Here is a 25,686-nt window from a genome sequence, read left to right on the forward strand (position 1 = left end):
CCAGGACTATTTTCTCTCTTGATGGTAGTAAATGCCACACCTTAAAGATTGCTTGACTGGGAGATCAAGGCCACAGGATCGTAGGAGTGATTCCAGAAAGAGTTAATATTTTGCTGTGACTTAGCTCTACTCTAACATGGTCAAAGTTGAAGAAGGACCAGCACCATCTGAAAGCTTTCTGAATGTTTATTTTTTTCCCCAAAAAATGGATTTAATTGTTACAGTTATGGAAGGGAACTTCTGGGGGTTTGAACATTAACAAATGGTAGTTTTTCATTTTGTTGATGAAAATGAAGACATCTTATTTTTTATCAACTTCTAGAGGTATCTGGTTTGCTGCAGATGGATTTTATGAATTCCTTTTCATCATGATTAGTGGTTGCTGTCACTTTACAACCACTAGCTTTACCTTGATCTACTGTTGCCTCCTCTAAGTCTGCCAGACTTACTTACACAAGGACCAGAAGAAAATACTTCAGACAATGTCTTATGCAACAGGGCTTTGGAACTAAACACTTTCTCTCTAATACTCATATTGCTTGCAGAATTTCACCCTCAGTCACTAAAAGCATGAAAAATCTTGCTTCAGAGAGTTTTCTTAATCAAACAAAATGATGGACCCATTTTTTATTCTTGTGGCTAAAGTCCAAAAACACACACTCTGTCAATGGTGCTGAACTTAACATTTTTGTGATAAAGCTCTTTGAGCTTCTTTTCAAATAAACATGTACAGCTTTAAATGAATAAATCATGCAAATACATGTTAATGTATACATAAATTAACACAACATAATAAGGAAAACGAAGAAACAAGATTACACATTTTCTGCACCTCCAAAATATGAGAGTGATATTTGCTTTAGAAAGAACAAACTCATTTAGAGGAAAAGCTTATATAGATCCAAACAAACCCAAATCACCAATGAAAGCTAATTTTATGTTCAACAAAGAAGGAAGATGTGCTTCCCACTACAATAGACAAAATCCAATTAAATTAGGCAAACGTAAAAACACAGAAACAAAATTTAATTTAGCAAATAAAATCTCAGAGTTGAATCGTGTTGTCCATTCCATGTTCATAACCCTCATGAAATGAGTTAGAGATTCTGGGGAACAGTATTCAGCATGTATGAAGGATGGGAGCAGTCAACAGGAGAATCTGTTTCAACAATTCAAGTTTTCAGACAGACTTCTCATGCAAACTATGTATTTTCTTTTCCCTGTCTCACTACTTCCATTTCTCTTTTTCATCCTTCAATGTTTTTAAATTAAACAAAATACAGTATTCGGGGAATACTGTTCAAAAGACATCATCTCAATATACATGCTTCATCCCTATGCAACAGGATGAATTTTTCAAAGCACTTGCCCTTCGCCTAACTCTGTTCTCGCTAAAGGACAGGACACATTTCAGTGGATACAGAATTATTCATTGCTGAGTGGTTTTGAAAATCCTGCAAAATCCTGCCCCATGCTTTCTGTTATCACTCTTACCAACAAACTGCTATTACTATGAGGGTCATAAATCTTCAGTTTGTGAGGTTACAAAGAACTTCTGTCACTGCCTAACAGCCACAGACAGTAGTTTTCTAAGGTAAACCCAAACTCCAGTACAATACCCCAAGTTTTAAAGAAAAACAGCGCCTGATAGTCTGTAATGCTGCTTACTACTATATATTCAGTAGTTAGTTTATTACTATTCAGTGCATTTTAACAAATAACATTCAGTTAACAAAGATCAGGTTTCTGCTGAATTCTGCTTTCTCTTCACAGCAATCAAACTGTATAATAAAGACATCTCACAGCTCTGAAATGTTCAACAGAAACGCTTGCTTAAATCAGCTGTCTTTCACCCTGAACAACCTTCTTGACAGGAGCAGAACATTCAGCTTAAGACTCCCTGGTAGTCATCTGAAGATGGAAGGTTTTATCATGGGCAAGCAGAGTATGAAGTAAGAACACCTATCTGATGCATCTCATCTGTCTAATGCATTTGCAGACCCTTATCACTGCACCTAGATGCCACAACTGACTCCATTTACTAGTCAGTTTTGATACATGGACTCATAACATGATTCTCCACATTACCACTTTAAATATCTGATTGCTTATCTGGAATGACAGCCCTGTTAGAACCAATTCATTCTTCACAGCGTCCTGGACCTTGGCCCTTTACTTAAGCTAGAGTGAAGCACAGCAGATTTTTGTTTGCAACAGTCTTATGCCTACTGGTATGCTGCCCTTGCTGATGCGTCAGCCTTACATAGATGCATACTGTTATCTTTCTTAGGATTCAATTCAGCATCCAAATACAGTAAGTGGCAAAACTCTTGCTATATGAAATACTAGTTGTTCAGATTCTGGTCTCTTCTTTTCACACAGTGGTTAAAAAACAAACACAGACAAGAACATTCTACTGCTCTGTCCTCCAAATCACCCAGCTTCCAACCATTTCTTCTAGTGTCCAAGGCTAATATTGACATGTCAGAAATGTTAAGACATATTTCTCCTCCAGTATAAAGAATATACAATTTCCTGACAGACTTCAGTACTGAACTGTCAACAAAAATATCAGTGCAATAAAGCTGCAAAGTTAACAACCCATTCTGTGATTTCTGGAGACGTCAGTAGTTATCATAAATTACTTTCCAGTTAATTACCTGTTTTGAAAATTAAGGAGATTGGGGGTTCACAGCTGCTCCAATAAGTAGCTTCAGTTCCTGCCTCATCCCGTTGAGTATGATAAATAATATATTCTCTACCACCCAGACTGCCAGACAGTGGCTGTGTCAAACTCCTCAGAGAGCACACTTTGTCTGCCATGTGTTATAGGCAACATTTATGACAAAAGTAGAAATTAGATGGTGGTTAATCTTGCTTCTCTGTGTCCCATGTGGGGCACAAGCACAGTTGTAGTGTGGCTTGCTGGATGACAGTCAGAAAAAATGATCTCAGCAAATTGTGTGCACATCAGGATACAGCACAAAGAATGGGCTTAGGAAATTATTTTTAGTGAATTGGGCAATGAGGTAGTGTCTTAAAACAGAAACAACGTGACGGAAGAGCAAACTTTATTTCCCCTTCAAAAAAACAACAAGTTTAGCATTACAGTTAGATCACAGTGAAGAAGAATGAAATCATACTGCTTTGGGGTTTTTAATTTGCTTCTCATTGCTGCTTAGACTATTTAGCTTGCTGATCATAATAAGCTCTGTTACAATGACAGCACCAAAAGATGAATCCAGCTTATAAAAATACTACTGAAGGAACAGCAAGTTCTGCACTGTAGATCCTGTGAAATGCAAAGGAATTCTCAATTCACTTACATAGGTATAAACAAGGTAAATCTGATAGTCACAGTATACTGATTAATTAAGGCAACTGAGATCAGAATTGGACTTACATGTAGGCTGTCATCACACTGTAACAAGACAGGACACGTATCAAAGTTTTGCCTGAAGAGAAACTCTGAGGTAGTCCCCTGTAAGTCTTATCTGCTTCTAAATGAGATTTGATTCAGCTAGCAAAGTAACTTAAAGTCAACCTCCAGCTGTGATTTCCCTCTGAACGCTTTTTTAAATATCTAATTATAGTATGAAGATCATAAGAGGTAGCATGAGTTAAGAAAATCATAATTTTCTAAAGAAACTTGCTGGCTAGAGTTACAGATTCCGTATATCAAAGCACAACGAGAGATAATACCGGTATCACTTCATTCCTCAATATCTCCTATTTAATACACCTCACTCCAAAAAGCAGTACTATTCATGACTAGTGATGCCATTTATCATTTATACTGCTGCTTCCAATAAAAGCCAGTGTTTGTATCAAGAAACTGGGAGCTGGGCTACATTTCACATTGGAACTGTCCAAACTTCTATGTTTCTGTCCATGGTTGTTGCATTTTGCTCAAGCAAATAAACACTCAAGGAACATTCTGTGCATAGCATGTTCTGTGTAAGACTGAATTAAGTGTAAAGTAATGCATGGGCCAAGAGGTGTTAACTCCTCTTGGGAGTGTGTCAGAACTCCTGGGAATTCTTTCAGGAGTAAGAGAATTTCCACTTTACTTTGATTCATCTTTTATTTCCTCCCTGATTTTTAATGAAATGCAGGAACTTTAGCTCCTAAAAGTTGATAACAGCTGGCATCCTTTTGCTTTCACGCTTCATGTCTTTTCATTCTTAAGAGCCTTGCCAATCTTTTTTTGACCCTTCGACTCTATACTTCCTTCTGACTGTTGATGCGGTGACTGGTTTACCACCACAGAAGAATAGTCATATAAAAGATCACTTGCTGTATAATAAACTTTAAAACTTAACATTTCCTTCCAGTTCTGTGTAGAATGCAGTTATTCCCCAAACATACAACCTATATTGGCTAGGCTGGAATAAACAAACCAGCCTCCTGTAGTCTCCTCTGAAGATTTTCAAAGGCTCTCCAGCACTTACATCAGGCATCACATTGATTTTCAGTAAATTCGTTCTCCTAATTCCTTTAAAGCATTTCAGAAAACCTCCAGCCACAAGCCTCAGAGAACATATGTAGTGCAGTCTTAGGGACGTGAAATTGGAGGTAATGTTAAAAAACTTTAATATTTGCTATGCCAACAGCATGCCAACATAAATATTCAATATAAATTTCTCTGTAGAAAGATACAGGGTTACAGGGCTATAGCTTTGCTAAGATGGCCTGCTTGTTATCATGAAATTTACTGGTACATTTTCATTAGGTAGAGTCATCTTTGCCTTCACTGGAAAGATCCAGAAATCATAAAAATTTTTCTTTAATTTCACAATACAAGGCCTTGGCTAGGATGACAATTTTGGTCTGTAAGACCATAAATATTTGTCTATTCAAAGGCAGCATTTATCTTACAAAGGCACACATACCAGTTTTGCCTCTGACAAGTTCCTTGTTTATTTATTACTCTAATAACAAATAGACTGTCATCCCTGCTGGGCCTCAAAGATGAACTAAATCTGCTGACACAACTGATTGGGAGTGGCTGCAAATTATTTTATTAAAAATTGTGCAACAGCAGATTCATGGTGGGGAGAACGTTTAAATCATAATTCTGTTAGTGGCCTATATATTCCATAGTAACAACATTCAAAGAAACGAGAAACACTGTTGTAACCCATATGTTTATACCGCAGCATTTGATTTTCATTTTGTCCAAACAGGAGAGAAGCAGTGAAGGGGAGACAGATTTCTTTTGTGTTGAGTGCTGTGTGTGCACACACACCAAGTGCAAAGCACAGCATCTTAATTAGATGGGTCCAGAGGCTCCAGCAGACAAGGGAGAGTGACAGTCGCTGGACATGCTTGATAGCTCTCTCTGAAGCAGTGCAGAGACTTTCTGGGAAAAGCAAGACAGATCCATACATCTCCAATTTTGGAGAGCTGAGCCAACCAGAAAATGATAGGAAAGGACTAGAAGTAGGTGAGTAAAAGGTCCCCAGCACAGTGGGTGACAACAGTCCTCAGACAAGTTATGTCTTACCAGGTCACCAGCAGTACTGGCCTTAAGGCTCTTCAGCCTCTTGGACAGAGTAGACACTGGGGAGAAATCATGTGTCTGACACTGCTACTTGGCTCTGGAGGCACAGGGCAACCCAGCAGAGACCCACTTCACTACTACTGAGTACCAAGGCCCTGGCAATTACACACCAGCAATAGAAAGAAGAAAATTACCAAAGAATTACTACATAATAGTTCTACTTAGCAGTACCATTCACAGACACTTCAAACGCTGGACGCAGATGTTTGCATATATGAACAGTCAGGTCTTAAGAAACAGTTTGTGACACTCATTGTCTCGACTCCCTCCCAGGCTTAATGCCTTCTAGGCTGTCACAAAGGTCTCACCCAGAATGAGCTTTTGGAGCAATGGAGATTTAGGAGAGACACAAGAGAAAGGGGGCACATTTGGAACACATAAAATTAACTCAGCCCTTTCGCAAATCACCTCCTTGCCCTGCAGCTGTCACTGCAGTTCACAAAGCTGCGCACTAGAATGAATTCCTCTCTTTCCACATTAGTGCCATAGGAGCTACACAACATCCAATCTCCTGGTCCATACACAGAGGTGTACCCCTAGCTGGGCTGCACACCTCTTCTAACCTGCTTAGCTCACAGGCCTTCCACACCAGCCTCTACCAGACACTACTGTCTTCTCCAGTTTATCAGCTTGGCTATGCTCAGTACTGTTTCAGCCCTAAAGAACCAGACTAGCAAAGATGTACTATTTACCCCATTTAAGTCAAGCTGGGCAGTATGGTAAAGAGAAACTTTTGAGACTGACATACCTTCAACAAGAAGAGCATATCTGAAAACAGTGAGATTCTTGCATACCTGGATGGGCAGTCCAGAAGCTGGACTGGAGGAACAAGATGCCCTATAAAGGCTGCTCTGCTGCTTAGCTCTAGCTAGGGTGGGAGGGAGAGAGACTTGGAGCATCACACTGACCCAAGGGTGGCTGCCTGATACAAAACTGGCAACGTTACCAGCAAATATCTGTGCAGAGCAAGAGCAAAGCAAGGAGAGGATTGTGCGTAAAAAGGGTATCTCTGACCAGATATGTTTCTTGGGATAAATCATTCACAATCAAGGAAGTGTTTAAAGACACAAATAATCGTTTACTTCACTGAAAATATTTTTATAGTAAAGACATTTATGTACTTGCAGAGAGCTCAGCTGGAAATCTCTGTCTTTCTTAAATTTATAGTGATGTCAGTGGTACCCAAACTTCATAGTGGCCTATGCACAGAGGGGAACTACATGATACCAGCCTCGTGGTCACCACCTCCCTCCCTGTATTTATTGGCTCTGAGGCTGGACAGATTGTTACCCTGTGCTCTTTACTGTAATAGCTGTTATAGTCACTTGGTCATGTGGTTTGAGGCATTTCCAAGGAAACCTCTCAGCAATTATTTCTGGAGATGGAAAGCAGTCTTTTAGTATGTCTTAGTATCTATTCCACATACTTTATATTATAACAATTTATTCTGCAATGTGATTACATGTTGGCATAGACTCTGATTAGGGCTTTAAACAGGAACTAACAGCAGTTATGTTGAATATGTTTTTCATCTGATGATGCACAATACCATTGATTGGATGTAGATTATATTCAGCATTAACTCCAGCTATATAAAAATATCACAAAGGAAAGTCTATCTCATGGCACAGAATACTCTTTAATTGCATGGATGATCAGTACATGTTGTGACTTCTGCTTTTTTAAAAAATCTTGTACACAAAAAAAGTCATGCCTGTAAGAGAAACATTAATACAAGTAATTACCAAGCATTGTTTGCTTTTCCTCATAAATTCTGCAGTTTCTTGATTTTCACCCAGGCTGTGTCATAAAGCTAAAGTGATGGGGGGAAAAAAAGCTGGATATGTCATTGTCCAAAGGCCAAGCGCAAGGTCCTGCACATGGGTCAGGGCAATCCCAAGCACAACTACAGTCTGGGGGGAGAATGGATTGAGAGCAGCCCTGAGGAAAAGGACTTGGGGGTGTTGATTGATGAGAAGCTCAACATGAGCCGGCAGTGTGTGCTCGCAGCCCAGGAACCAACAGTGTTCTGGGCTGCATCAAAAGGAGCGCGACCAGCAGGTCGAGGGAGGTGATTCTCTCCCTCTACTCTACTCTTGTGAGACCTCACCTGCATCCATCTCTCGGGCTCCCAACATAGGAAGGACATGGACCTGTTGGAGTGAGTCCAGAGGAGGGCCACAAAGTTGCTCAGAAGACTGAAGTACTTCTTTTTTGGAGACAGGCTGAGAGAGTTGGAGTTGTTCAGCCTGGAGAAGAGAAGGCTCTGGGGTGACAATATAGAAGCCTTTCAATACATAAAGGGGCCAACAAGAAAGCTGGAGAGGTACTCCGTGCATGTAGTGATAGGAGTAGGGGTAGTAGTTTTAAACTGACAGAGGGGAGATTTTGATTAGGCAGAAATTCTTCACTGTGAGGGTGGTGAGGCGCTGGCACAGGGTGCCCAGAGAAGCTGTGGCTGCCTCATCCGTGGAAGAGTTCAAGGCCAGGTTGGACACAGGGGCTTGGAGCAACCTGCTCTAGTGGAAGGTGTCCCTGCCCATGGCGGGGGGTTGGAACTGGATGAGCTTTAAGGTCCCTTCCAACCCAAACCATTCCATGATTCCACGATCATGTTAGGATTCAGCAAATGTATTAACTGTTTCTTGGTGACTGCAGATGTGTTGCAAAGCTGTGATAACTTTATTTTTTCATAATACCCCTTGAGCCTCAGATCTTCACTGCACCTTATACTTTTGCCATCCTACAGTCTCAGAGGATCTTTAACAGATCTGTAACCCTTGGAGATGAGAAATGTCACTAATTGTCCGGTTTATTTTCCCATGATCATGAAGCTCGCAGAACAGAACTGATAGGATGAGGACAGACCTCTAAGTTACCCTCTTAATCCCCGGAATCCTAGCTGCTGTTGGCTTTCTAGAGCTGAGAAAGAAGAGAGGGAAAAAAGATGTTTCAAATAAAGTACATGACCAAAAAAAAAAGTGAAGAAACTAACAATGATACCACTACACATTTACAAAAGACTGAGATTTGCAGAGGTTTCCAGCTGAGTTCTATACATAGACAAAAAGGAAGAAATCGCTGAAAAGATAAGTATTAAAAAATAGGGTCAAATTCAGTCCTTCCTCACCATCATTAAAGCCAACAAGGATTTGAAGCTGTGGAATGGGGTGGAACCATGGTACACCTATGAGAAGCTTTTGGACCAATTTCTGCTCCCTTTTGTCCCCTGCTGGACAATTTACCCTCCACACATTTGAATGAAAATGAAGGAGGCAAATAGTTCGAAGGAGAGGTGGGGAAGAGCTGACCTGGTAGGGACAGGACAAAGGGAAGAGACACAGGGAGCACCTGGGTCAGTTTTCTGAGAAATACAAAGAGGAATTTCTGTTTCCACTACAATTTACATACAGCCAGTGATGAAGCCTGCGTCTTCCCTTGGGCCAGGTCCAGGATAGAAACCTGTACTTGTGCTGTATCATGTGTAATGTCAGTTAAGTCCATTATTTTTTTTAAATTCTCTTTACATTTTTTTGTAAGTTAAAGCTCTAATATAGTCTTGGCTTATGTTGGCACATCTGTAATTTTGCTAACTATATTATGGGCCATGTGTCCACCAGGAGGGCTTGGTACTCTAGCTATATCAGCAAACCTTTCTACTTTAATTTAGGCTTTACAAAATACAGGTTGGCGAGCAAGTCTTTAGTAGACGGAAAATAGTGATTATCAATGGCCTTCGAGAATACTCCATCAGGAATCAAAACTACAATAATTTTAAACATATTTGAATAGGCACCACCCTACCTAATAAACATGGTCATGAATAACTACAGTGCTAAGCAATATGGGCATCATGCACATAGCAATCATTTAGCTGTGAGATAATACCTGTGTATTTTATCAACAAGGCTCACTGCCCTCTATTGAGAAGATGCCTACTGGTTCACCAATTATAGCTTCCTTTGCTAAAAAACATGACTCTCTCATCTCATACTTATTGCTTCAGGGTCTGCTTGAAATAGCAGAAATTTCTGCTTTGCCTCCACTTACTTTGTTCCCATTTATCATCCTGTTGACATGATTTTAGCTATCAGTTACATAAACATTCTCCTAAGAACCTGCATGCTAACAAAAAGCAACTCAAGTGTACTAGCAAGACAGATGGACATGAGGAGGCACATCTATTGTACTTACCATTTCAGAGCCAAGGGGAGTCATACAGCCCACTAAGCTGACAATTGGTTCTTTACCTCTGGTTTTGCTTGGATGTTAATCTCACTAACGTAATTTCACATAAAACCAAACTGTCAGATTATTTTGATACTAATATAAATGTTATACTGATAAACTACCAAAACAAAAAACATACATTAAGAGCATAGGTTAGCTGTAAACAGGTACTCCTTAGCTAAATCCTTCGCATTGGATTTTAGTGACAGTACACAAGGAAGGGTTTAGCATCGTACCCCTGTGTTTTCCCAAATGTTTCTGCTTATAGATTTACTTCATCTCAGGCTGGAAAAATTCAGAACCAGGCAATTAAAAAAAAAAAGGGTTAAAAAAAGTTTGCCTTATGTGAAAGTTTCTTTTCATCCTCAGCTCCTGTAAAATACTGGTGGTGTTATTTTTGCACTTTTAATTAAAAGTACTTTCCTGAAAATTACACACAGTGGAAATACAGCAAAATCAAACAGTTTAATGGGTGGAGAAAAGGAAGGAGGAGAAGATACGGCTATGGTATTGGAAAACAATTCTGTGCATATACAGGAGGTTACAAGTAAGTCAGGTTTTAAGTGAACTTTATTTAGGTTGTGATTTCTGCAGAGAAAATTACCAAATGAATGTGGAGCAACAGAACAAGAGAAGGAGGGAGTCCAAGCCTTCCCAAAACTATCCCTAATATATTAGAAAAATCTAATGGTTGGTGAACAGTTAGCTGAAAGGAAGACAGCATCTTTTCAGACAAAGTTTAATGCTGAAACGTTAGAGATAAAGGTGGGGATTTTTCATTGGTAGCATTGTGTCCACTATTAGTAACATGGTCAATGGACCAGAAGGGAATTATTTTATTGGATTTTAACACAAGGCAAATAAATTACTCAGATTTTTGTATATGTATCTCATCCAAGGTAATAAAAAACCAAAAAATGCAGTAGAAGAACAGAAGACCTTAATGAACCTATCAAGAATACCTCGAGTAGGTTATTATGAATAGGCTTCTGCAAGGATTGTAACCATCATAAAGATGGTAAGCATGGATAGGCAACTGCAGAAAAGTACAGATGCTACTAGGATACTACTAGTAAGAGTAGGAGTAGAGCGACTGATATAATACCCACCACTGAAGAAATAGAAGTACCAAATATAACACAAGAATGTGCACTTTGTTGACACAAGCCCTTGTTTAGACACTGAAAGCTGACAGTTCCCTGACAGCAGAATACTTTCCTAATCATAGAGTAGGCTACACTGGCATTTTTTCAGATGATAACTGAGATTATTCATCTACAGAAGCAAGAAGGTCGAAAGTCAGTGAATTCTTTGCATACTTTAGTTCTTTGGATGTTTCATTTTTCCTATTTGGACTGTAATGACCACTGCACTATACAGAAGACCACCTTTTAGAATGATCCTCAATACTACACTGACCCACAATTTTTTATTAAATTATTTCTTTATATTGACAACATTCAGAGCAGAACAAATCACCAAAGACCATACAATCTCTCTACTTCTTACAGTCACATCACTTAAAGGAAGCAATTTTTTTCCTAATAAAAGCTTATCTAATAACTCTGGCTACAATATATTACCTTATTATTTATGTATCATGCCTAATACCATAGTGCTTTGGGGCCCTGTTCGTGATGGCCCTAATAATCCACTGTGACAAGCAGACTTCTGTTTGGACTTGGATTTATTGCTGTAGTTTGTTGGTTACCCAAAGATTAAATTGCCCTCCTGTTTAAATAAGGGGCCTCAAATAGATGCTCTATTTTGTAGCAGAGAGCAAAGTGTTGGATCTATTGTCCTATGACATCTTTTTTTCATTTATCAGCCACAGACTTTTTGAATTTAATCATGCCAATTTTCTACTTGTTCTTTCCTCATCTTTAGGAGAGGTTTCTTCATCTGACTGCATGATCGAAACTTTAATAAAGACTCTGGATAATTTATATGTAAAATTCTGATAGCTATTGCATGTCCTGAGGTTCATCCATTGAAGCACATCTACCACAAAGAAGAATAAGTCCATAGACTGTGAAGGTAGAAACCTATGGCTAAAATATGTACTGCATAGTGCATACAATCTGGAAAAGAATCTGTATGACAGGAGACAAGAATTCAGGCATAATGAATACTGTTTCACAAAAGTACAAATTACATTGAATTAGACATACCAAAATCACAAGAATTTTAGAAAGCTGCAAGAGAAAACAGTCTGATGTGTGAATCAATTACCTGACCTCTGCCTTGAATATGTCATATCCCAGTCCTTTCATTTTATTAAAAGACTCAATAATCATGAATATAATCACAAATGCAATGTTTAAGAAAAATCGGATTTGAACCTTTGTACTTAGGTCACACATAATGGAATACAGTTTTACTCTCTGCTTGATGTGATTCATATATGAAACTGTTACACAAAAATATAAAACATGGAGGAACAAACTATGTTCCAAAGGAACAGTAACTTTCCAGCCAAAGCATTTAAACCAAAATGGGTAGGGTCACTAATCACAACACATTACCTAATTAGACATAGAAATGTTGTGATTTTGTAGGACTAGATTAATAGCATGCATGATGAAATCATATCACTCTGGTGGCAACACTGGAAACAGTTAAGTCTTTTTTTTAAACAATTCATGGCTTGATATGAGATATCTTTGAAAACATGTACTTGGTCCACTCCGGCAGGCATAAGAAAATCTTTGGAAGCTATAGTAACTCTGACTTTGTCGCTGACTTTTGCTGTACTTTGTCAATGAGCTAAGTAACTTTGCCATATGTGTATTGAGATGATCATTCATGGTCATTTGTGATCAGTTAAAGTATCTTCACCATTTTAATGCAATAAATTTCAGCCTATGTTGTACAATACGGCAGGCACTGCTAGGATTATATTACAATGGATGAATGGGAATAATAATAATAATGGGCTTTAGCACTAATCATTCTTCTCTCCTTACTTGCATAAGTGTTTCTCTACATACTTTGGTTTAGAGATATTGCTTATATAAAGTTTGTTTATGCCCATCTTTCAAAGGTTTGCATTGCATTTTGAAAATAGTTATTCTCTTCTACTCAGCATTTTATATTTATAACCACACTTTACAAAGCTTTTCCTAAGGATCGCCTGCATCTCTTACAAGTCTGTAGATGTACATTGTTTATGAACTTGAAGTAAGAGAGACCCGCCAGGATGGTTTCCATTTCGACAGCATATGGTAGCTACCTGGATATACTGCAGTGCTCTGGATCACTTGCTACAATTAATAGAGCTAGCCAAGGTGAAGAAAGTGTAATTGCCAAAAATATCTTCTAAGGTTTTGCTCCAAATTAAATTGAAATGAAGATTTGAGAGATTTAAAAAAAAAAAAAAGTGCATTTTGAAAGGACTGTAACATGACATTTCCCAGATTAACTGGGAAACATCCCTAGGAACTGATAACATGAAAGGGACAAGAATGGCCCTTGGTCCTGTTCAATGTCGTTCTGCCCAGTGCTTTCATAGCCTTCTGCTTTGGGACAGGTTTTTGGGCTTCTAGGGAGCCCTGAGCCACCTCTTTCCTTGCTTGGCCCCAAAGTAAAATTCAAGGTGAACTCATCTATATGAAAAAGCTGCCCCGCAACTGCAGACTGTGAGCACCTCAAAGGGCTCCAGGCCCCATGCTGGTTGTATCTCCAGTCGTATCTCCAGTAGGTTGCGTTCCAAAGCAGAGTTTTCAAACTCTTTGCGGTGGGGCTAGGCGGGGGGTTAAGCAGAGGTCCCCATGACTTTCACATGCCTGATGTTGCACAAGGGCTCCTGGAAGCCCTGGAAACGCTAGCATTTCCAACCTTGCAGCAGCCACACCATGTGGGGACTGTTTAGATCAACCCCAACGTGGGCCGCTCTGGTCAACCCCAAAAGCTGTTGCCATAATTCTTAATCATAATTCAGAAGAAATTCTTCGCTGTGAGGGTGGTGAGACACTGGAACAGGTTGCCCAGAAAAGTTGTGGCTGCCCCACCCCTGGAAGTGTTCAAGGCCAGGTTGGACAGGGCTTGGAGCAACCTGATCTAGTCGAAGGTATCCCTGCCCATGGCAGGGGTTTGGAACTGGATGAGCTTTAAGATCACTTCCAACCCAAGCCATTCTATGATTCTATGACAATATTTCCAGAGTACACGGCTCTAGGACAAGTCAAGAATCAAAGCACAGATTTGTAGGCTTTGAATGCCTGCTTTGCAGAAGGTAGTCATGAACCTTAAGAGAGTTGCAGCTGCCATGGCCTTCACAGCTTCAGAACAACAAACCTGGAACTATGGATCCTGAAAGCACCTTCAGACCTGGGTAGCCCACTTTTCCTGTATCAAATACATTTTCTTCAGGCATGGCTGTTGGGACACTTCACCTGAGAGCTGCACCAAGAATGGTGGGAAATTTTTTTCTCCCCATCCTCACCTTCTGAACTTTGTGAAAGAAGGCTAGCTTGTTCAGGCAGCAAACATGAATCCCCAGTCCACTGTGAGTAAACATTTTGAAAACAGAGAACTAAATGCCTACTTTAAGACTTTAATGTTTCAAACATCATGATGAAAAATAGAAGCAACATTACCTCCTGCAGAGGCGAGACAGAAATAAATCAGGGAGGTAATTTACTTCAAAGGTCTCTATGTTTACCTCTCCCTGTCTCCTAACTGGGACACCAATCTTACTGACTTAAACCAAGAATGTAGTCAAGGGGAAAATACCAGCAGAGTACTTGAAACAGTCCAAATCAATGGAAAGTCTGATGGGCTTAGAATTGGTTCTGGCAGTTTTCTATTGCATGACAGTTTCAGGTGTTAATTTTCATTTTTGTTTGCATTTCTTGTCATGGTTAGGACCAAATTCTCCCTAAGCCAGAGCCTTATTGGCAGCTTGCCTCTGATGTGTTGGAAACCCAGACAATTGGTGTTGGAGGTTTCCCTCTTTCATGGAAAAGCACAACTTAGTGCACAACACTTGCCACAGACCCAGATGGCACACTTCATACTAAAATCTCTAGATAATCTGTATCAGGGAAGAGAGCAATCATGATATAGTGTGTGGATCTGTGAGCTACATTTGGATAGTAGGCTGCACTTGTTTTGTCACTTCCCCTTCCCGAGTCCTGTAGTCCTTCATGCAAACTGCTGTATTTTGCCTTACCCAAAAAGCAACAGGCTAATTTAAGTTGTTATATTTATTTTAGATTAAGAAAGCAATAAATCAAGAGAGTGGCAAAGGTTTTGTAAGTGAATACTCAATTGCCGTGCAAGAGGAAAAGCCAGACAACCCTGAAATGCAATAAAAAGGACTTACAGAGGAGATTGCCTGTTGCTTGTTAAGCGCAGCAAATGGTAACAGTTTGCTTTTATTAAAATACATGATTTTTGAACAATGATGTTTGACAGAACCATCCGAAAACATCCAGAAGTGTTCTGCCCACATTCTCTGCTTATGTCCACCATGCACAATTATTTCCTGGCTCTGCAAGACAGAATATTTAAAGATTAAAAAGCGCAGTGCACAGAAAAATGAGACTTAAGAATGACATCATCAAACATACTGCAAAACAAGGCAGAATTACTAAAGGATTCCCTGGAGCAACCACAAGTCCTGCTGAGAACATTCCTGGTGGGGCTCCCTAATTAATGTGCCCATTTTCCACCTGTCACACAGCAGAATTAAACTCACTGCATCTCTGTTTTAATTCTCCACTCAATCAATAATTCGGATAACAGATCCAAAGTCCTGTAGATTCTGTGTATTGATCTTCTCCCACCCTCAATTTGCCAGTTGTCTCCACTAACGTTGAGCAGTACGTCACCGAAAAGTCCATTTCATTTAAAATGTAATCACTTTGCCGATGCTGAACTTCTTGCCAGTTTCATTAGTCTTCAGAAAACTTTCCCAAAATATGGAGTAGTGTGTAAACGCATTGAGTATTGCTTAGAAACAGAAGTCAGGGTTCGGTCTATGGCTTCTTCTCTGGCAGCAAAAATTTGGTCTATGCAGCAATATAGACAGAAATTCTATATTTTAACCACTAGCCCTTTCCAAGTTCACCAGAATTAGGCTAAAACTTCAACGGTATTTCTCCTTTTTTATCTCCATCATTACTAAAGACAATTTTTGCTGATTGGAAAAAGAAAGTTTTACTTATTTATAAAATTTTAATAGAAAAGGTTTGTAACCAAAAGGCAAATAAAAAAAATCTACCCTTATTCTTCTGAGACAGCCTCTATCTTTTCCAAGCCGATAAAGATAGATCTCTAAGTCTCATGAGGTTTCACAGTAATTAATGCAAACCATTTAAATCTGATTCTGAAAGCTGAATGGACTAAACAATGGAAGGTAAATTACTTTTTTCTGTTTTACATCTTTTCAATTCCTCGGCAAGGGTCAGAGCTGACACAGGGAAGATTAAATAGCATACAGCACAAAACGACCCTTATCACTGCCTTTCTAGAAAATTTGTTTTCTATGTATGTAAAAGGTATATAATGCTCTTGACTAAGAAGATACATGGGCATCATTACTATGTTTATACCAAGTGAATAGAAATAGATCAGGAGATGCTCAGTTATTGGCGAAGAGATAGCAGAAGAAAGTTATTAAAATCCAGAGAAAGTATTGTTAGCAGCATCCAGTGAAAGACAGATCCCTGCATTGTTTTTCTGAAGATAAAATTCACCGAAAAAAGTTAAGAGAGAAAAGTAAGTTTCTGATGCGGTAAAGTCACTTATGAGTGAGGATACGAAGCCAGCTGTGTTCAGTTCATAAAGTTCAAAGTCTAACTTTAGCAGTGCCGTAGCGATGCATTTTCCAGAAAAAACAGTGTCCAGCGCAGTGCCTTTTCTACACATCTGTGGTGGAGAAAAGGCTAATACAGGAAGGCTAAAAAAAATCTACTATTGGGTCAACTCCTTTCATTCCCCCAGCAAAGGTAAAGAGATTTTTGATCTGTGTACTGGCTTTGAAGTGTTACTGGATAATAACTTTTTGCCTTGGTCTACCAAGTTAGTACAACACCAGCAGCCTACTGCCTTAGAAGAAACATGAGAATAGCTTTGAGTGCTTCTACAAAAAAGGGAGCAGAAGAGATTTAGAAAGGCTTACTAGCCTAGCCAAAGCTCATCCAGCCGGCCTGACTGCCAGTTGTACCCAAGACTTCATGAATGCTTTGAAAAACCAAACAGTGGATAGCAGACAGGAGCCATATCAAACACTGGTTTGGTTTCTGCTGTGGAATACTTCAGTAAGAGTTTTCAAATTCACATCTCCTCATACCCTAGGTTGCTTAAAGTGTAGTATCAGAAGGGATCTCAAAGGTTAGCTTTGAAAATTAATGATAGATTATCAGTAGAAAAAAGGACTAGATTTTTGTTATATTTTCCATTCTTTGAAAAGGAGTTGGAAAATTATTAATTAGCTTCATTTCCTGGAAAAATTCTGGAATTAAACAATCAAACACATAATAGGTGCCTGCAAGATAATAAAGAAATGGGTTACATCCAACAAAGACTTTGTCAGGAAGTAGTCTTGCCAAGAAAACATCATTTATTTGTTAATGAGGTAATAGGCTTTGTGGATAAGGAAGGAACAGTTAACAGTGTATCTTGAATCTAATAATGTTTTCTATATGATCTTACATGATAGTCTGACAAAGGGCTAGGAAAACATGGCATGAATGAAACTGCTGCAGGTTAAGTACACAACTGTTTGGATCATCATACTCAAAGAGAAATTATCAGTGTAGTTTTTCCATACTTCAGCAAATTCATTGTGTGGTTTCTGCAAAGATTTTGTCCTGAGTGTTGCTCTGCTCAATACTTTCTTTAATGGTACGATCACAGGACATGTAGCTGTCACCCTCAGATGACAAGAAACTTGGAAGGACTGCCATTTTATTGGAAAACAATACAGAGTTCAAAATAATTGTGATAAACTGGAGAAATGTTAAGAAAATTGAATTAGTAATGTGAGATACTACACCTAGGAATAACAAGCTGTAGATCTATATGGTATAAAATCACTGGTTAGTTAAGAGAAGTTAAGCTCTATTTTAAAAAATAGTTAGAGGATGAAATTATTTATGAGCTGAAGATGAATTAGCATCATCATGCTGCTCCAAAAAAAGGCATTCATAGTAAAGGAAGGTACGAAGTCAGGCCTGTAAAGAACATCCCACAATCATTCCACTCTCTCAGCCCATTGTACTGTCATCATTTGCTTCAGAAACATGCAGACAAACAGGAATCCACAGCAGAGGCCACTGGGTTGCAAAGTCAAAGACCAACCTCAAAAAAATGTGAACAGGTGAAAAAGATAGAAAGGATTTTGTTTGTTTGATGCTGAAGAAGAGATATATGAGAAGGGATAGAAGACATTCCAAACAGGAAAGAAACAATTTATGCCCCACGTGCTTGAGAACAGAGCAAGATATATTCAGCTAATATATATTCAGTAAGAAGTAGTCAAGTTAGGCCAATAAAAAACACACAAGGGCAACAGAAAGGGCAATGCAGCATTGGAATATGGTTCTTAGGGCAGGCTGAGTTTCCGTCAGTAGACATCTCTAAGAACAGGCTTGACAAAGACCTGTCAGCAACGACAGGATGGGGCTGAAGCCTATCTCAGTCCCCCTGTTGTGTTGCTGGGGAAGCACTGTTTCTCCTAGCTGCACAGTTGCATCTCAGCCAGATGTTCTGCAGCCAAGAGAAATGGACACACATACAAGATTCCTATTGCTCATACAAGATTTAAGATATCACTGACTGGCAAGAGAGAGATGACGATGCAGATTTTCAGGAAATACATTCATGGTCTTTCCCTGCCTTGCATGGATCCTTGCAAACTTCTGCCTTCCTGAATTTGGAAAATGTCTTTTTACCATTGGAATTTCTGAGTTAGCAAGTAATTCCAGCTCAATTATTGAGACAATGACAAAAATGGATGGGATTATTGCTTGTAGATACATGGTTATGCACAAACTGCAGGACCTGGGAGCCCTTCGCAGTTCTTCAGCTCACCTCAATGTTTCATTCACCTCCTGACTCAATGCAAACCAGATGACAAATACTGTTTCCTCACCTTATGCATGTTGTAGTCTCCATACGAAAGGCATACAAGCCAGGGAGAAATTGGGTCACCATCCTAGCAACAGGCTGAACATGTAGATAGCCAATATCTAACAAATAATGCCCGAGTTTTCAGACTCAAATCTCTCTCCGAGATGATGCTACGATGGTTTTGCAGAAGACTGGCACTTTTTTTGATGTACCATTTTGTTGCATGTAACCTTCTTAATGCATTTCTCAGATAGTCTCCATACCCAAAGTCTCAGTGATTAGCTACAATTAATCTAAATCAATCAGTCATTTGATTCCATTCAATTGCTGCTGGGGAGTGGGTGGTGGGGGGAAGAGGAGGAAGGAAGAAAAGAAGAAAAGAAGAAAAGAAGGGGAAAATAACAGACAGCCAACTCAACTGGTCTGTTCTAGTATTTTTCTGTGAGTCCAGTGCTAAATGAATTGGTCTTCAGGAGAACTTATTCACTGAACTGAAACATACCCACTTCTTTTTTCTTCTCATGTAGGAGACTGCAAAAACACCCCATCCTGACAGTATTTATTAGTAATGAGACCAGTAAGTACTAGTGAGGGAGACATTTTGCAGAAGTCATGTCTATTCTGCAGCCGGACTGAAGAAAAGAACATTTCGCTTGCAATAATTGTCAGTCATTTACTATTCAAACAGAAAAATCTTGTAATATATTAACTATATTTGTAAAGCCTGCAAAGTCTCAGTTGCATTGATTTATACCAACAAATCCACTGTTTAAGTGATTTATTCACTGTGAGAATGCTTCATTCTTAGAAGAAATGCACATGATGAAACAAATACCTGAATTTCCTCAGTACCCGTCAAAAACTGTCTTATATTTTGGCCCCATTGGAAACAATGCAGTAGGATTCATGCAACCTACTTAGTGATACCCATTTAATAAGGCATTTTGGATAGGTGAACAGAGGAATCCATAAGCGGTGTTGAATCAACAGTCCTTGACAATGCAATGATGTTACTTCAGATGTGGCACACTACAGACTGCAGTAGCGTAGACTTCCCTCAAGATCCTGCCTGTATGTACTAAATACCTACTGTGCAAGAACAGCTCACTCTTAACAGCTTCTGTATTAAGACTACAAAGTTTGTTTTGTCCTGATTAGGAGATTTTTGTCATGTAACCATTTATTATTGAATATAGGGATGAAAAAATTTCACGGTACAAGGATTTTAGACTTTAGTCTATCCTGCAATAATGCATGGCTCCCAATAAGACATTCTAGTTGCAGACTACATCAAAACAAACCTTGAAAACAATACCTTCAAGCAGCAGTAGCAATAAGTTCTTTCTAGTTCAATAAAAGCTTTCTATCTCGAAATCCTAAAGAGCTTTTTAAATATTAATCAAGCCTCTAAGCAACCCTGGAGACGCTAAAATACTGCAGTCAGTGATCAATTAAACCATACACAATTTATCCAGTTTATAGATAAGGCATGGCACAAGTACACCAATACCCAAATTTGCTGTGCACAGAGTCAGATCAGGCTCTCCTAAGTGGATTGGAGCCACTTTAGCATCTGAAACATCCTCTTTAGTATGTCCCATGATAACTGTACTAACCAGGTTTGTCCGTTTATCCTGGGGATCCAAACCTCTATTAGAGGAGAAGTGACTACTACTTTTATTTTATCATAGATGATTGACTGAGGCACAGGGAGATAAATGATTTGCCCAAGGTCACGCAAAATGCGTGTACCAGAGAATAAAGTATTTCTTAGTATTCCTGCTTCTTCTCAAATACTCAAAATAGTCCTCCTTTCTTTTTTCTTTCCTTTTTAACACTTCTTTTTTAGCATAGTCAAGAGGGTATTGAATCAGTCTGAACAATGCATTATCGTGGCAGCATGGGGATTTTTTTCTTAATAGTTTTGACATATGTAATGAGTAAAAGATTCTGTAGCTGTAGTATTATTTATCCTCTAGCTTTAACTGCAGTGTTCAAAAACTAACACGAACTGCACCTCTTGGAGCACATGCAAGGGTAGCATGTTATTTGTTAAAGCTCACAAAGGCAGTGCTGATAGTGCAAGCTTTGTCCACAAGACAGAAACACTCTTCCCCCCTTTGATGCTGCAAATTTCTGCACAATGTCAATACCAGTTTAAGAAGTCTCCCACTTTCTAGGCTCGTTCTGTCATGTGCTGACATCTTCTAGGAATCAGCAGATTTTATGCCTCTTCAATTCACTTGATCTGCCTCTAAATATGTTCCCAGCATCTGAAAAGCCATTCCCCACACAAACATATGATGAAGTCCAGATCAATAACACAGGGTAAAAACAAACAAACTAAGGCAAGTCTAAAGTCTTAAGAGCTATGCACAGATGCTGCTATCTGGACTGTTCAATATGATGTTCTGAATTGCACACAGCAGGATTTCATTTGCTACAAATAGCTTTGCACCAGCAGCATCTTCAATAATTTTATCATGCAGTGTTCCCTAGATAGAGCAATATTTCTTTTAATAAACAGCAAATTAAAATAGCAAATATAGTGAAAGACAAAGCATGAATAGATTTGCTTCAGAGTTTTAAAGAGACTATTGATTTTTTTTATTATTATTTTATTTTTTTAGTATTTCTGTAGTCACTCATAAGGTCACCTTCATGACAATTCCAACAGGGGTTTATCTTGTAGTGCTCAGTCTGACATACAGCCTGATGATTTATTATTGCTTAGTTCTTGATACTGTTCACTGCACAATCCAATCTAAGAGAGACACATATTTCTCAATTCAGGGACTTTTATTTTATGAAAAATCAGCTTGGTGCTTTGTGGTATAAACTAGACTTGGCATTTGATCTTAATTTTTTTTTAAGTATTTCTTTCTATTCCATGTTTTTCTGCTGTATTCCCGGATCATTTTTGTTTTCTTTTCTTTTTCTTTTATTCTCTCACTCTATTTTAGTGGGGCTACACAGCGGCAGTTTCTTCCAGGCACTCTTATCTAGATTTCTGTTTCATACTAGTAGATGACATGGTGATAGATTTCATAGGTTTTCTTTCCTCATTTAGGAGAAGGAATATAATTATGCAAAGGAGGGTTAGATGGACAGTGGAAATATATCACTATTAACCCACCAGAACACATGCAGATTCACTGTGGTTATGTGCTTAGAGGGGAAAAAAATCCTTCATATATCAGATGAGGTTTTTTCTCTCCTTGTATTAATATCAATTCAAGGGTAAGTCAACAATTCTAATCGTGTCATTCCTGTGTCTATGGTCTTATGATATGGTGCTATTTAAACTCTGCTCGACTGCAAAGCTGTCTCAAGTATTCCCATAGACTGTCTAAGCCATTTGGTATCATTAACCCTCATGGACCAGGCTGCCCGCTATTCAGCTACATTCCCTTAAGTCTGCCAGTCATTAGCTGGTACGTTAAGTAGCTAATGGTGCTCTCACAGTATCTGCTGCATCATGCAGGTGAAACAGAACAAACGTTTTTTGCCACTGGTGCTTTGTCCTAAATCATTAAGGACCCCAATCCTGCAAAGATTTATGTATGTGAATAACTTTACTCACATGAGCAATCCTGTTTCAACCCTCTTAAACACATGCTTGTCATAGTCTTGATGATCAAACTCACTATCAGGTATTGGGCTAAAAGGCTTTTAAAGGAAATGCAGAACAGTATCAGAAAAATACCAAAAACTACTTTCTGCTCTGTATTTCTTTTTGTCAAGATGCTTATTTTCTTCAAGAAGAACAAAGATTAATAGTCACACCTGCTATTATATGACCTCATTACTTTCACACTTATTGATCAGTATATAAGAAAATATACATCAAGGCAGTATGAATATTCTCCAACTAATTGGCTGCTGGTAAGGGAGATTAACTGAGGATATGTGAATTATTAAAGCCATAAACTGCTTCTGGAGCCTCCTCGCTTTCTCTCCTGGGCCAGGTTGGGGGGATCAGCTGGCTGTCCCCAGTAGGGCTGAGCTAGAGCAAGGTTAAGTAAGCAACCCTCATCGCTGTGTTTGCATCTATTAGACACCTCTGCTGGCTCTCTGGCGCCAAGAAGTCAGGCACCACCCTCTACACTCAGAGAAGCACAGGAGGTTGCAAATGGTGAATTTAATACCACAGCAGGAGGTGCCATTTGCAGTCCCAAAGGATAAGTCTCCCCCTCTTTTCTTTCATGCTCATATAAACAAATAGAGGCTGATGCAATTTTGAATCCTATTGTCCTATTTTATGTTTAAATATGTAATTTCCTCTTTACTTCAGCATCTATGCAAGGTAAAATTAAAGGATTTTTCTGCACAACTGATGGTTAAACTGCAAGGAGGATTTGTACGTTGTGAAACCATAAAAGTATTGATGAAAAAAACCACCAGCAAAAATTTCAGACTTATCAACAACAAACAACTTAAAAGAAAGGGAGATTAAGGTACCTGCAAAACCAAGCTTTACACAGTGTATTCCTTATCTTAGTCTAAAAAAAAAAAAAAAAAAAAAACCAAAGCAAAATTTACCTCAGAAAAGAGTATCAAATATTTGTATAATGCTTGCCTGGTTTGCTATACCTATTGCGACATACCCTGGTTTCTTTTGTTCTTGTAACAATGTGTTAAAAAGGTTAAAATCGTGTCAGATTCTCAGTTCTTTTAAACTGAAATATTAAGCACTGTTTGGAAGAAGAAAATAAAAATCTAGTGAAAACTGCTGCCTTGTGAATTCAAGCTATTCCATCTATACGTTGCTAGAACAATGCAAGAAGGCATTTTTGTACGATCAGAAATGAAAAAATAGTATTTACAGTCTATATTGGAAAAAAATTGCAAATCAATATTTTTACAGAGGCTGTTTAAGATTAATGCAAATTGGAAAAATGCAAGGTGGGGGAAATACGCAACTTCTAACCCTGTGTTTCCACTAGATATAGAGAATAAAATTGGTCACATCTGAGGAAAAGGCTATGTTTTCCTAGCCTTTTGGGGATCCAGGGACCTTATCCATTCCTCAGTCCAGTCTCCTACGTAATGTTGGCCAGACAATTTCACTCAGCAACTTGTGAATCATGCCCAGTCATGTGAGGTTGGACTATATCATCACTTACAGAAGGATCCCAATGCTAGCTTTAACTGATTAGAGAATCCGTTTTATTTCCAGGCAAACTGTAGCAGTCATCCACTTGCTCTCTCTGGTAAAATAAATGTGGCAGCAGAGGCAAAAGAAGAGCCCTGGCAGCTGTGAGTGGCAGGGTAGATGGCAAAAACGGGAAAGAAGAGAGATGGAAGAAAATAGGCCAAAAATGCATCTAGAATTAGTCAGAGGAGTGGGCCAGCACATTAGCAGGAAACATCAAGTATTTCTCTTGTCAGCATAAATATCTGAGACATTTCAGTCATAAATTACATGGTCCATGGCAGGCCACAGGGTCCTAGCTTCTGTTCCATATTGTATTACAGCAGATCCATTAGCATCGAGTTAGATTTATCAGTGAAACTGTTAAGCCTACAAGATGCCACAGACCGTCTGACCGCTGCTGCTGCGGAAGAGAGAAAATGGGATCTGGTGTGGTTTCAGCGTAGTATCTTACAGAAAGCAGACTCAGGGCTGTGCACTTCAAATGCAGGCATTCGAACAGTAAATAATTAAACACAACATTGATTCAAATAAGGAAGAAGGGAGAACCTAAGGACACAAGAATTTTTTAGCTCTCGTATCTTGCACACAACGTTCTCAGTGGAGGCAAGAGGAACAGTAAAGGCACACAACATTCCAGTCAGCTCAGTATTGCACAGCATACATACCATGGGCACCAGCTACAGCGTCAGGCTGTAAGCAATACAGCCTTAATACCTTCACCTCCCTCCATCTGTACTTGAGCCATATCAAGCCCTGTCTCTTTACATGAAACGCAAATTTAACCCTTTTTCCTTCCCTTTTTGTCCACAATTAAAATCCAAGATTCATCTCTGCTTCCCTATTAGCGTAAGGAAAGAAAGCCTGCATTTGACTGCATTTGACACATTAGAAAAACACAGAACATTCATTAAAGATTTATGGCAACATCAAACATTCTGTTTTACTTTCAATTTTGTCACATAATCCCAATAAAACAGTGATTTAGCAGTATCTGTTAAAGTTATTTGTCACTGCTGAGTCCTTCCTGTGTCACTACTGACACTGGCAATATGTAAGCCAGTGAAGTCAGCCTCCATGGGGTCTGTCTTTCTGGGGGGAGTTTTAAGGATACTTCTTCTGCAGGAATCTGTAGCTGCTACTCAGACTGGGCTCTATATTATTTAAGCTTTCCAGTAAAAAAAAAGAACTCTTAAGTAATGCATTAGTGTTATTCTTATCTAGAGAAAGCTTGTGGGACTAAGTGAAAAGATAAAGGAAATAACAGAGACATGTGGCAGTGCTAATGTTAATATTTGATTAGAAATATTCCAAACAAGATGTCAAGACAAATTCAGTTCTTGTTATCAACACATACCCAGCTCATCGAGGCTGAAGTGGTATATTCAGAAATACAGTTTAGAAAGCAAGTAGTCTGAAAATAATTTGTGCTCATAAAATGAAGACAAAATCTAAAAAAACCCAAAAAAACCAACCCCTTAACCCTTCTAATGCAATGCTCAGAATTAATAAGGACAAGAACTAACTGGAATCAAATTTGTACCTGTTCTTCCATCATTACATGTTGCTTAATTTAGAAGAACACTATGTGCAACATCAAACCACTTGGCTTCGCATTCCCAAAGTCTTAAATTAAATAATGAAAGCATCTGAAGTCCTC

Source organism: Strigops habroptila, chromosome 8 (assembly GCF_004027225.2).
Source record: "Strigops habroptila isolate Jane chromosome 8, bStrHab1.2.pri, whole genome shotgun sequence".
In the NCBI taxonomy this organism is placed as follows: Eukaryota; Metazoa; Chordata; class Aves; order Psittaciformes; family Psittacidae; genus Strigops; species Strigops habroptila.